Here is a 9,388-nt window from a genome sequence, read left to right as displayed (position 1 = left end):
CAGGATGTGGCAGAGAGCTGAACTTTTGGTTTCTTGATTTTGGAGCACGTTAGTTATCATCTTTGATGTTACATTCCAACATGATACATTAGCTGAGGAGCAAACTGGACCGTTAATGTTGATTTTCAATAAGTCTTGGAACACTAGGGACATTCCAAAGAACTGGAAAAAACAAACAAACTAATGTTGTATCATTATTTTAAAAGGGTAAATGGGATGATATGTGCAACTATAGGCCTGTCAGCCTGATGTCGATCCCAGGCAAAATATTGGAACAGCTAATAGAGGACTCAGTTGATAAAAAATTAAAGGATGGTAATATAATTAATGCCAATCACCATGGGTATATGAAAAACAGGACCGGACAAATTAACTTGATATCTTTTTTTATGAGATTATATGTTTGGTTGATAAAGGTAAACATGTCAGTGTTATATACCTAGACTTCTGTAAGGCAACTTGCATGATGATGATGATTAATAAACTAAAATCAAGATGGCATATATTAAATGGATTAAAAACTGGTGAAATAAGAAGTCTCAATATGCAATTCTAAATGGAGAATTATCACCAAGAAACTGGGCTCCCTCACAAATTGGCTCTTAGACTTATGCTATTTAATGTTTTTAATCAATAATATGGAAAATGACATAAATAAACACTGACAAAGTTGCAGATGACACAAAGATTGGGGAAGTGGTAAATAATGAAGAGGATAGGTCACTGATACAGAGCGATCCGGATTTCTTGCTAAACTGGGCACAGGCAAAGAATATGCATTTCAGTGTGGCCAAATGTAAGGTCAGACATCTAGGAACGAAGACTGTCAGCCGTACTATAGGATGGGGGAGTCTATCCTAGGAAGCAGTGACTCTGAAAAAAGACATAGGGGTCCTGATGGCTAATCACCTGAACCTGAGCTCCCAGTGTGATGCTGCAGCCAAAAGGGCTAATGCAATGCTTGGATGTATAAATGGAGGAAGCTTGAGGATGTGTAGAGAGGTTATATCGCCTCTGTATTTGTCACTGGTGCTGGCACTGCTGGAATAGTGTCCATTGCTGCTGCCCACAGTTCAAGAAGGATGCTGATAAATTGAAAGGGTTCAGAAAAGCGCCACAAGAATGATTAATGGATTTGAAAACAGCTCTTGGAGTGAAAACAGGCTTTAAAGAGCTCAGTCATCTTAGCTTAACAAAGAGAAGGTCAAGGGGTGACTTGATCACATTCTGTAAGTACCTACAGGGAAAACAGAAATCTGATAATGGAGGGTTTTTCAATCCTGCAGAGAAAGATATATCAAGAACCAGTCTCACCCCATACTGCCCTGAGAAGAAGCAAGCAAGCCTTCTTAACTGGTTTGTTGGCTCCCAATTGGTCAGTGTTGCCTCCTGACCCTTCTAGGCTTCTGGAGGCTAAGTCTTGTTGATAGCCTGGACTGAATGGGTTTTCCTTGAGCAGGGGGATGTCAGGGCACTGACACCTCCAGCAGGCGGCAGAGAACCTGACAGACCTGGTCACATAGGATCATAGAACTGGAAGGGACCTCAAGAGGTCATCTAGTCCAGTCCCCTGCACTCAAGGCAGGACTAAGTATTATCTAGATCATCCCTGACAGGTGTTTCTCCAACCTGCTCTTAAAAATCCCCAATGATGGAGATTCCACCACCTCCCTAGGCAATTTATTCCAGTGCTTAACCATTCTGACAGTTAGGAAGTTTTTCCTAATGTCCAGCCTAAACTGCCCTTGCTTCAGTTTAAGCCCATTGCTTCTTGTCCTATCTTCAGAGGTTAAGAAGCACAATTTTTGTCACTCCTCCTTCTAACAATCTTTTATGTACTTGAAAACTGTTATGTCCCCTCTCAGTCTTCTCTTCTCCAAACTAAACAAACCCAGTTTTTTCAATCTTCCCTCATAGGTCATGTTTTCTAGACCTTTAATCATTTTTGTTGCTCTTCTCTGGACTTTCTCCAGTTTGTCCGCATCTTTTCTGAAATGTGGCACCCAGTACGCGACACAATACTTCAGTTGAGGCCTAATCAGCACGGAGTAGAGCAGAAGAATTACTTCTTGTGTCTTGTTTACAACACTCCTGCTAATACTTCACAGAATGATGTTTGCTTTTTTTGCAACAGCGTTACATTGTTGAATCATATTTAGCTTGTGGTCCACTATGACCCCCAGATCCCTTTCTGCAGTATTCCTTCCTAGGCACTCATTTCCCATTTCGTGCATCTGCAACTGATTGTTCCTTCCTAAGTGAAGTACTTTGCATTTGTACTTATTGAATTTCATCCTATTTACTTCAGACCATTTCTCCAGTTTGTCCAGATCATTTTGAATTTTAATCCTATTCTCCAAAGCACTTGCAACCTCTCCCAGCTTGGTATCATCCGCAAACTTTATAAGTGTACTCTCTATGCCATAATCTAAATCATTGATGCCCACATTCAATATTAGAGGATAATTTAGAAGTAAAAACTAGACAGCTGATACTAGTGGGCCCCAGTTGACAAGGCTGAACAAATAATATAAATGCTAGATGATATTAGTGTTGTTAATGGGTGGCCGAAATAGTCATTCATAGACACTGGATAGATAATGAACCACCCTGGATTGAAGCATTAGCAGTTATTGCTTCATATGAAAAAACATAGTGGTGTACTACTGAATGTAGGAACTTCCTGCATGAGTATGTGGAGACCTATCCTGGATCGCATTCCAAGGTTATAGATGAGCCTCATCTACAAGGATAAGCTCCAGATGTGAACTACTGAAACTCAGCAGTGTACTGCAAGAGAGGAAACTTTCTGAGCATAGTTTATCAGAAGGTATAAAGTGAATAATACATGGTAAAGAGGAAAAGAACATTGTAGTCCCAGGCAGTATATTGGTGTGAATTGATAAGTCTCCAATTTGCGTATGGGACAGCACCCCTTTTGACCAACACATGAGAGACTGAACAGCAGACCTCTCCAGCTAAAAGCATGAACTAGTACAGCTTGAGCACTATAGGTAGGGGCTATAATAAGTTAATCGCCTGCGTATTGGGCATGGGGGCTGTGTGTGTGTGGAAAATGGAAACTGTGACATGTGCTCACTGGTATATTACATATACATCTTCCAGTGTAATTTGAAGATGTTAGAAGCTGACAAGGCAGAAAAAATACAGGAAGGCTCTGTGGCCTGAGAATATTCTTGCACAAACACTGCAAGATTGTGGGAAAATTCAGAGAAGAGGGAAATACTTGCTGTGTGTTGAGAGTAAGGAAGGGAGTAGAGAAAGGCAGGTCGATGGTAGGGAAATCTGAATTGGATTCCATTTATTTTAAAGCTCCTGTTTTTTTCTTCTATAGCCATTGCCACTGGCCCTCGATAAAGTAGGCCAAACTCTGCTTTCTGACTACATCTGGAGTAACTCTGAGTTTTCACAGGGGTGTAAATGGGACCAGAATTTGACCCATTGGGGTTAGTGTAGTGATCAGCCTTCTTAAGATTAATAGCTCTTATGGAAAGGCTGGGGGAAGAGCTTTAAATATGGGGGTGGGGGCTCAAGAATTTCCTCAAGCATGTTTTAGGTCTGTGGAAGGCTGCATAATTTACATGACAGTGTCACATGGCAGCTGCTTTGCGGGGGTTGATGACTCTGATGCTGGAGTGGAGACCAATTTATACGAGCTGCAGCTTAACCGCCTTCCAGGGGGAGAAGCTGTAGCAAATCCTTCCTTATTGTATCTCTGTGTAAAGGGCAGCTTCACTTGGTCATTGGACAGGGGAGCTCAGAGGATCGAGTGGCAGCTAGTGTTGTTGGCTGTGCTGCTAATGGTCACAGAGGGACCTGTCTGGGCAGGGATCATTTCCATGCCCTAGCTGTGAACTGACATTGCTGTCAAAGGTTTAGCAAAGGTATGTCTCCCTGTACTGCCCAGGAAGTATATACTTTGCAAACGCTTAACACCTCCAGGCATGGCTGCTAAGCAGTACCCCGGTTCCTCCTCACCCCTAACACAGCTGAGGCTCAGAAGACCTATAATGGAGCCCACACCACTGAGCTGATTCCTAGCATGGCTCTGTTCAATAGAGACACATGCTAAACTATCTGTGAGAGGTTTCAGAGTAGCTGCCGTGTTAGTCTGTATTCGCAAAAAGAAAAGGAGGACTTGTGGCACCTTAGAGACTAGCCAATTTATTTGAGCATAAACTTTTGTGAGCTACAGCTCACTTCATCGGAGGCATCTGATCAACTACGCTCAGAAAGTTTTCTCTCTTGCAGTACACGGCATGTATCAGCTGTCTAGTTATTACTTCTAAATTGGTTAGTCTCTAAGGTGCCACTAGTACTCCTTTTCTATCTGTGAGAGAAGACCATGGTATTGCCCAAGTATTCCCTTGTCCCAGCTGTGTTTCCTGTCTCTTTGCTTAGTGTCCCTCTGCATAACTCTGCCATGTGTGGAAGGTGGGGACATGACTGCTGTAAGGAAAAGCACATTCCTGCCAACGGTATTTGCTAAATACTAGAGCCCCAAGCAGGTCTTAATCATTTAATCATTCTGCTAAATTAACCAAAAACATATGAGTCATGTGTCACGTCGATGATCTTAAAGAGTTATTAGCTCCAGGTACAAGTAATCTGGCTACGGACCACTGAATCAAACTAATTTTGCAGAAACATGCCTTAACTTAGACAATCTCTTTCTGGGAATGCCTCCTGGGAGGAGGCACTAACATAGACAAGTTAGTCCAACCATTGGCATCTGTTAACAGTTACTACACTGGGGAATTTTCTTTTGATAACATCTCTTGATGAATGTACCCAACATATTGTTGTCATAGTCACACTGACAACTGCTGCATGTAATATACTGATGTAAGGCCGACTGTGCCCTCTGCATTCAATTTCCATAAAAAGTGGCCATGCTGTCTTTTCTCCATTTGCCTGGCCCCTTCAGTTTACCTTTATATTCCTAATAATGAACCTCCCACTACCATGTGTGGATCAGTTACATTTGTACATATGTTGTGCAGGAAAGGCACATAGTCTGGTGTTAGTTTTGGACCTTTCGAGGCACTCTTCAGGGTGGCCACTTGAGGGCATATATATAGTAAGGAGGTATGAGTCTGTGTGAACAGGAAATAAAGATAAGTCTGGCATTCATCCCCAACCACGGTGCCCTGGGTTGCTCTAATCTCTACGCATGTAACCAGATTTTTCCATGTTTGCCAGTCCCTATGCTGGAATTCTTTACACTGTACTGTGTTTGTAGCTTCCACAACAGCCCATCATACTTGCCTCCATGTCTTTTAATAAGAGGGGGCTGTGGAATTGTTATCATGTTAGGACCATACAGATGGCTCTCAGTATTAGATCCATGGTCCTGCTGTGCTGGCCTGAGACTAAGAGCTACTGAGGGGGAACATGGTTTCAACTGCCGAATTCCACCCCCTACAGCAGTTCTGATCACAGAAGAGGGACTTCCAGTTACTTCCTTCACCAGGCTGGTTCTGCTAGTGAGAAGGAGGAATCTCCTCCACTTGCTAACTTCACCCATAAACAGGCTTTCCTCAGAGCCCCTTTCGCCACACCAACCCCAGAATTGTTATTAATTTTTTAAAAAGGTTTAAGGTAAATGGGATTCAAACTCCACACACAGAAAAATAAACACCCATTGTACTTGCTGCCCTGAGAGGCTCATGCTGTTCACCCACTGCCACACAGAGCTGTGGAGCTGCCTGTGTGGGCCTAGACTGAGTTTAAGGTTTTCCTCTTAACCAGGCCCACCGACAGCAATTCCGGGCCCCAGGGCAGAACAGTCAGTGGGTCCCCTAGAAAGGGATTGCCGCTGCTGGTACCACCCCACACGCGCCTGGGAGCCCTGCAGCCTGCCCGGGTGATTTAAAAGGGCTCAGGGCTCCCGGCCACCACCACTGCTACCGCGACAGGAGCTGGGGGCCCCCAGGCTCTTTTAAATCTCCTGGGCCCCTGGGTAATCGCCCCCTTTGCCCCCCCCACCCCATGTCGGCGGGCCTGCTCTTAACTTTGAAACCTTTCATAGGTAGAATCACAGACACCTTTCTGAGTGTCTAGCTCCCCAGTGCTCTGATGGGAAGTGATTGTTAGACTCTGGAGATTTCAGGGAAGCCTCTGGTGTAATTGATTTTATTTATGGTTTTATATTGATTTGAATTGCGGTTTTAATTGTGTATGTTTTGTGGTCATTAATTTGTATTTATTCTATTTAAAGTACCAAAGGCCTGTCTCCCAAGATTTGTGAGAGTGTTGGGTCATCCTTCAGGATAGTTTGTCAGATCCTTAATAATGCGTTGGAGAGGTTTTAGTTGGGGGCTGAAGGTGACGGCTAGTGGCATTCTGTTATTTTCTTTGTTAGGCCTGTCCTGGAGTAGGTGACTTCTGGAAACTCTTCTGGCTCTATCAATCTGTTTCTTCACTTGCGCAGGTGGGTATTGTAGTTGTAAGAATGCGTGATAGAGATCTTATAGGTGTTTGTCTGAGGAGTTAGAGTAAATGCGATTGTATCGCAGAGCTTGGGTGTAGACAATGGATCGTGTGGTGTGGTCAGGGTGAAAGCTGGAGGCATGTAGGTAGGAATAGCGGTCAGTAGGTTTCCGGTATAGGGTGGTGTTTATGTGACCATCGTTTATTAGCACTGTAGTGTCCAGGAAGTGGATCTCTTGTGTGGACTGGACCAGGCTGAGGTTGATGGTGGGATGGAAATTGTTGAAATCATGGTGGAATTCCTCAAGGGCTTCTTTTCCATGGGTCCAGATGACGAAGATGTCATCAATATAGCGCAAGTATAGTAGGGACGTTAGGGGACGAGAACTGAGGAAGCGTTATTCTAAGTCAGCCATAAAAATGTTCTCATACTGTGGGGCCATGCGGGTACCCATAGCAGTGCCACTGATTTGAAGGTATACATTGTCCCCAAATGTAAAATAGTTATGGGTAAGGACAAAGTCACAAAGTTCAGCCACCAGGTTAGCCGTGACATTATCGAGGATAGTGTTCTTGACGGCTTGTAGTCCATCTTTGTGTGGAATGTTGGTGTTGAGGGCTTCATCATCCATAGTGGCCAGGATGGTGTTATCAGGAAGATCACCGATGGATTGTAGTTTCCTCAGGAAGTCAGTGGTGTCTCGAAGGTAGCTGGGAGTGCTGGTAGCGTAGGGCCTGAGGAGCGAGTCTACATAGCCAGACAGTCCTGCTGTCAGGGTGCCAATGCCTGAGATGATGGGGAGCCCAGGATTTCCAGGTTTATGGATCTTGGGTAGTAGATAGAATATCCCAGGTCGGGGTTCCAGGGGTGTGTCTGTGCAGATTTGATCTTGTGCTTTTTCAGGGAGTTTCTTGAGCAAATGCTGTAGTTTCTTTTGGTAACTCTCAGTGGGATCATAGGGTAATGGCTTGTAGAAAGTGGTGTTGGAGAGCTGCCGAGCAGCCTCTTGTTCATATTCCAACCTATTCATGATGACAACAGCACCTCCTTTGTCAGCCTTTTTGATTATGATGTCAGAGTTGTTTCTGAGGCTGTGGATGGCATTGTGTTCTGCACGGCTGAGGTTGCGGGGCAAGTGATGCTGCTTTTACACAATTTCAGCCCGTGCACGTTGACGGAAGCACTCTATGTAGAAGTCCAGTCTGCTGTCTCGACCTTCAGGAGGAGTCCACCTAGAATCCTTCTTTTTGTAGTGTTGGTAGGGAGGTCTCTGTGGATTAGTATGTTCAGAGCTGTGTTGGAAATATTCCTTGAGTCAGAGACGTCGAAAATAGGATTCTAGGTCACCACAGAACTGTATCATGTTTGTGGGGGTGGAGGGGCAGCAGGAGAGGCCCTGAGATAGGACAGCTGCTTCTGCTGGGCTAAGAGTATAGTTGGATAGGTTAACAATATTGCTGGGTGGGTTGAGGGAACACTCACAAATCTTGGGAGACAGGCTAGACCTTGCCTACAGACAGCCACCCAACCTGAAGCAAATACTCACCAGCAACCACACAGCACACAACAGAACCACTAACCCAGGAACCTATCCTTGCAACAAAGCCCGTTGCTAACTGTGCCCACATATCTATTCAGGGGACGCCATCACAGGGCCTAATCACATCAGCCACACTATCAGAGGCTCGTTCACCTGCACATCCATCAATGTGATATGTGCCAGCAATGCCCCTCTGCCATGTACATTGGTCAAACTGGACAGTCTCTACGTAAAAGAATAAATGGACACAAATCTGATGTCAAGAATTATAACATTCATAAACCAGCCGGAGAACACTTCAATCTCTCTGGTCACGCGATTACAGACATGAAAGTTGCAATATTACAACAAAAAAACTTCAAAACCAGACTCCAGCGAGAGACTGTTGAATTGGAATTCATTTGCAAATTGGATACAATTAACTTAGGCTTGAATAGAGACTGGGAGTGGCTAAGTCATTATTCAAGGTAACCTATTTCCCCTTGTTTTTTCCTACCCCCCCCCCAGATGTTCTTGTTAAACCCTGGATTTGTGCTGGAAATGGCCCAACTTGATTATCATACACATTGTAAGGAGAGTGATCACTTTAGATAAGCTATTACCAGCAGGAGAGTGCGATGAGGGGAGGTATTTTTTCATGCTTTGTGTGTTTAAAAAGATCTTCTACACTTTCCACAGTATGCATCCGATGAAGTGAGCTGTAGCTCACAAAAGCTTATGCTCAAATAAATTGGTTAGTCTCTAAGGTGCCACAAGTCCTCCTTTTCTTTTTGCGAATACAGACTAACACGGCTGTTACTCTGAAACCTGCTTGGAAATGTCTTTCCCCCCAAAATCCTCCCCAAACCCTACACCCCCTTTCCTGGGGAAGGCTTGATAAAAATCCTCACCAGTTTGCATAGGTGAACACAGACCCAAACCCTCGGATCTTAAGAACAATGAAAAAGCAATCAGGTCCTTAAAAGAAGAATTTTAATAGAAGAAAAAGAATCACCTCTATAAAATCAGGATGGTAAGTACCTTACAGGGTAATTAGATTAAAAACATGGAGAATCCCTCTAGGCAAAACCTTAAGTTACAAAAAGACACAAAAACAGGAATATCCATTCCATTCAGCACAGCTTATTTTCTCAGCCATTTAAACAAACAGAATCTAACGCATCTCTAGCTAGATTACTTACTAAGTTCTAAGACTCCATTCCTTTCTGTTTCTGCCAAAAGCATCACACAGACAGAGAGAGCCTTTGTTTCTCCCCCTCTCCAGCTTTTAAAGTATCTTGTCTCCTCATTGGTCATTTTGCTCAGGTGCCAGCGAGGTTATCCTAGCTTCTTAACCCTTTACAAGTGAAAGGGTTTTTCTTTTGGTCAGGAGGGATTTTAAAGGTGTTTACCCT

This window comes from Lepidochelys olivacea (assembly GCF_965140295.1).
Source record: "Lepidochelys olivacea isolate rLepOli2 genome assembly, chromosome: 1".
In the NCBI taxonomy this organism is placed as follows: domain Eukaryota; kingdom Metazoa; phylum Chordata; order Testudines; family Cheloniidae; genus Lepidochelys; species Lepidochelys olivacea.
The sequence above is the reverse complement of the archived record's forward strand: the minus strand, read 5'-3'. Positions refer to the sequence as shown.